This window comes from Oryx dammah, unplaced genomic scaffold, assembly GCF_014754425.2.
Source record: "Oryx dammah isolate SB20612 unplaced genomic scaffold, SCBI_Odam_1.1 HiC_scaffold_14, whole genome shotgun sequence".
NCBI classification, from domain to species: domain Eukaryota; kingdom Metazoa; phylum Chordata; class Mammalia; order Artiodactyla; family Bovidae; genus Oryx; species Oryx dammah.
Window position 1 is genome coordinate 570432 of NW_024070198.1, and position 5434 is coordinate 575865.

A 5434-nucleotide genomic window follows, 5' to 3' on the forward strand; every position below is an offset into this window, starting at 1 on the left:
TCCCAGTGAATTCTAAATAAATTCTAAATAAAGTTTGTTGTTGTTGTCGTCATCATCATCAGCATCAGCATCTTAGGTCTCTATGGCCAGAGGAAATGAAAAAGCTTTAGGAAAATCCTTGAATATGTATCAGAAGAGAAAACCTCCTTCTTTTTCTTGTCAAGTCCCAAATTAAATAGTTCTTTCTGTAAATTAACATACTAAGGGATACATCAATCAAAAAGAGGTTTTCAGTATTAACCAGTAATCATGTATAAACTCAAGCGCTTTGTCAAGTCTCTAATTGTGAGGTTTTATTCTGTGGAGTCTATTTTTTTTTTTTTAAATTGATGTATAGTTTGTTTAGAATATTAGTTTCAGTTGTGCAACACAGTCTTTTAAATGGCAAACTTATCCCCATTCATTTTTCCTTTACCCCTAATCTTAACTTTTTATAACCTGGTCGCTGCTTCCCTGGGGCCAAGGATTTACCTGACTCCGTTTTGTACTGGAGAAGACTAACATTCAGTTACAGCTTCTTCATTTCATGCACTGAGAGGCAGGCTTAATAGAATTTTGCAAAGCAGCAAAAGTGCAAAAAAATTATAATTACATAAAGAATTAAAAACTTTTTATCATTTAATTTTATTCTTTTAATTTATGTATATTATCTCTTAGGAAAGATATATATATATATACACACACACACACACACACACACACACACACACACACACAGAAGATGTAATAAAGATATAATATACAAAACCATGTAAGCTGCAAGGTAGTCTGTTCTCTTGATGACAGATCTAATTTCCAGATGAAGGAAAGACTCATATAGAAAATGGCAAGTTCTTTTTTAAAGACCCTGATGCTGGGAAAGATTGAAAGCAGGAGGAGAAGGGAACAACAGAGAATGAGATAGTTGGATGGCATCACCGACTCAATAGACATGAGTTTGAGTAAACTCTGGGAGTTGGTGATGGACAGGGAGGCCTGGCATGCTGCAGTCCAAGGGGTCACAAAGAGTCGGACACGACTGAGTGACTGAACTGAACTGACTGAAGGGTCTTTATGCAGGGACAGGACTGCCCAAGATATTCTGATATATCAAGGAAACCCAAACCTAAAACAGATTAACTTTGACCTTATTTTCCAAGGATTTGTTCAAATTCTGCTAGCTTCTGGTTTGCTTTGTATTTGAAAGTTTGTATTATAATCTCCAATGGATGTTATTGGTTACTATTCCAGGTACATTTGATCTGGACATTAGCCAGGTGGGACAATTAACCATCTATACCCTTATAGTGTCACTATAAGCCAAACACCATGTCGGGCACTTTTGAGTTAACAAAGGAGCTAGAGATGAAACCCTGCCTTCAACCACAGTCCACAGATATTTATCAAGCACACTTTCTGTGCCTAGAGGACAAGGTAGAACTTGTGCTTTCTCATGGAGCTTACAGCTTAGCAGGGACAAGATACATACTAAACAATGATGTGTAGTGTGAAGAGGGTTGTGAGGAAGGTGTCCAGGGAACCCTCAGAATCTCCCATTCCACTAGAAAGAACAAGAACATTGAAAGCAGAGATTATAATTGGTAGCCCCAGAGCTGATTTTTATCAGCAGATAGGCACCATTGGATTTATGTTGTTCACACATATTAAATTTGATCTAGTTGTTAATAATGCAAAAATTCATGTAACATTCTTGATTTCTAGTTCCTGTTGAAAAATTGGAATTTCTGGGCAATTTTGAGCCTACTATTGATCTTTCTCTATTGTTGGAGTTGCATGTGCTCAGTCGCTTCAGTCTTATCTGACTCCTTCCAACCCCATGGGCTGCAGCATGCCAGTCTCCTTTGTCTATGGGATTATTCTGGCAACAATACTGGAGTGGGCTGCCATTTCCTACTCCATTGGAGCTGTATAATGCCCCACAAATTCTTCCTGCACTCTCCATTGTGCTAGTTCAGTTCAGTTCACTTGCTCAGTCATGTCTGAGTCTTTGCGACCCCATGAATCGCAGCACGCCAGGCCTCCCTGTCCATCACCAACTCCCGGAGTTCACTCAGACTCACGTCCGTCGAGTCAGTGATGCCATCCAGCCATCTCATCCTCTGTCGTCCCTTTCTCCTCCTGCCCCCAATCCCTCCCAGCATCAAAATCTTTTCCAATGAGTCAACTCATCGCATGAGGTGGCAAAAGTGCTGGAGTTTCAGCTTTAGCATCATTCCTTCCAAAGAAATCCCAGGGCTGATCTTCTTCAGAATGGACTGGTTGGATCTCCTTGCAGTCTAGGGGACTCTCAAGAGTCTTCTCCAACACCACAGTTCAAAAGCATCAATTCTTCGGTGCTCAGCCTTCTTCACAGTCCAACTCTTATATCCATACATGACCACTGGAAAAACCATAGCCTTGACTAGATGGACCTTAGTCGGCAAAGTAATGTCTCTGCTTTTGAATATGCTATCTAGGTTGGTCATAACTTTTCTTCCAAGGAGTAACCGTCTTTTAATTTCATGGCTGCAGTCACCATCTGCAGTGATTTTGGAGCCCCCCAAAATAAAGTTTGACACTTTCCACTGTTTCCCCATCTGTTTCTCATGAAGTGATAGGACTGGATGCCATGATCTTCGTTTTCTGAATGTTGAGCTTTAAGTCAACTTTTTCACTCTCCTCTTTCACTTTCATCAAAAGGCTTTGTAGTTCATCTTCACTTTCTGCCATAAGGGTGGTGTCATCTGCATATCTGAGGTTATTGATATTTCTCCCGGCAATCTTGATTCCAGCTTGTGTTTCTTCAAGTCCAGCGTTTCTCATGATGCCCGGGCTTGTGGCTCAGACGGTAAAGCGTCTGTCTGCAATGCAGAAGACCCGGGTTCAATCCCTGGTTTGGGAAGATCCGCTGGAGAAGGAAATGGCAGCCCACTCCAGTATTCTTGCCTGGAAAATCCCAAGAATGGAGGAACCTGGTAGGCTACCATCCGTGGGGTCGCAAAGAGTCGGACACGACTGAGCGACTTCACTCACTCAGGCTGCATATAAGTGAAATAAGCAGGGTGACAATATACAGCTTTGACACACTCCTTTTCCTATTTGGAACCAGTCTGTTGTAGAGTCCCTGTCAATCCTTCCTGTGTCTCTGACACAGAAGCTGAGGGTCATGTGCTATTCCTCATGTCACACTTGGGGGACACATTTGTCTAATTTCCATGATTGGTTTGGCTCCCATAGGTATTTGAGCTTGCCAACCCTGAGCACCAAAGGAAAAGTTTATAGTGTGTAAAGTTTATAGTACATAGTCAACAAGCTTTACTTGAACAGGAATGTGTGGGAATCAGAGTAAACAAAACAGTGGGTAGCAATGAGTTACATTTTGGATCATTTCATAGAGGAAGTAGTGATGCTTATTAGCATTTCAAATGAGACTTGTGCTTGGTTTCTTATAATGAGAGGCTAACCTGTTCCTTGATGGTGGTTTATTTGCTCAGTCATGTCCGACTCTTGCGAACCCATGGACTGTAGCCTGCCAGGCTCCTCTGTCCATGGGATTCTCCAGGCAAGAATACTGAAGTGGGTTGTCATTTCCTTTTCCAGGGGATCCTCCTGATCCAGGAATTGAACCTGGGTCTCCTGCTTTGCAGGCAGATTCTTTACCGACTGAGCTATGAGGGAAAGGAAAGGATTATTTAGTCAAAGTCTTACGGTTGTCAGTTGACTACAAGTCACATTTATTGTTAACTGGAAGTTAACTAGAAGAGATTTTTTTCCAAGATGTAGGCCCAGCAAATGCCTCCTGAGATTCTTTTCTTTCTTGAAAATTTGATTCATACAGTCTGGACTGAGGATAAAAAAGTGAATGTTTGGCAGGAGTACTCTAGGGGATTCTCATGTGTACCCTGTCCCTGAACTCCTGCTTTGAAAACTAAGGTAGAACATACTAGAAGCTCAAAGTAAATGGAGGGGAAGATAAGACTTGAAATGCATGACTTAGAGCATATATGATTTTAAATAGCAGCAACAACAGCTACAAACCTCTAGCAGTAACAACCACAGTCACTGTGTGCCAAGTGTTATTCTGAATCCTCTACATGTAATAAACTCATTTACTCCTAGAGTAAATATCATCCCAAGAGAGGTGAAGTGAGTGGTTTAGAGCAAAAAGCCAAGGCAGGATTAAACCCAGGCAGTCTGGTTCCTGAACCCTTCTTTTAACCAATATACTGTTCTGAGTTCATGAATGAGGTTCAAAGTGACCTGAGGAGAGGAGCCAAGTGTGAAGATGAGGGAGATATCTCTGTCTGTAAGACTGTAAGATGGCTTACAGTGAGGAAGATTGAGGAGACATCAAGATTTCATGCAATCCTGTGGGTTAATATTTGCCTTCTTGCCTCCTGCAATTTCAAGAAAACCTTGTGATGATTTGCAGTCACCTACAAAACTGCTCATTGTTTAATAAAAAATGAGCATAATTTTAGGTATACTTCTTGTGCTCATCTGTATCATGGAGACAGATAATTGCCTTTAATTACACTTGCAATGAATTATCTTAAGAAAATAAGACCATCAGTCACTTCTGATTTTAACAACTTACTCCAGACTCACTTTAAAAAGACTATTGACTTGGAAGGAAATATTCTTCCACGGCCCCATCTTTCAACTCTCATTCTTTATTGCTGGAAATGTACACCTGCCCCCCTCACAATTTTTTACTTCACTCAGTAAAGATGGAGTCGGCTGAAGGCGCCATTTCTGCCTTTGGTTTGTTCCCACTAGGCAGAGTGGCTCATAGTTAGAGGTCACCTCTGAACAAAGGCTAGCTCCTAGTTTCTTCCTCTGCATCCTCCATTGAAGCAGCTGCTTGCCAGCTGAATATTAAGAGCTATCTTCTTCTTTATCATAGTTTCTGGTGCCTGAAGCTATTAATCATCAGGGGGAAAATGTCAATTTCATTAGAGAAAATAGTTTTGTAACATGAAGATTCTTGTTTCAGAGTAGTAAATATAATTCATCTGGGCATACTTGTGTGAAAAGTTTCAAACCAAATTGATCAGAGGTTTTGTAATGAATATCCAGGAAATTCATTCTTACCGTGGAGGAAGGGTCAGGGATGACATTTTAAATAAAGATATGCATCGTTCTTGTCATAAGGAGGGCTCTGGGGACTGGATATAAAAGGATCTCAGTTCAGTTTTAAAAGAGTCGTAGCACCAGATGGGAATACTCCCATCTCTGATTTCTGTTTCACTCTTTTCTTTAAAATAACAGTGACTGAGACTGTTTCTGGGGAGTTAGATTAAATGATCTACTGGCATGAAATGCAGCAAAATTGATGCAAATCATTCCCAGCCTCCTATCATTTTCCCTCCACTTTCTCCACCCTCTGAAATGAAGATGAAGGGATGAAACAAATGGACAGAATGCGATTCTGAGCTCTGTTTTCATTTCTCCA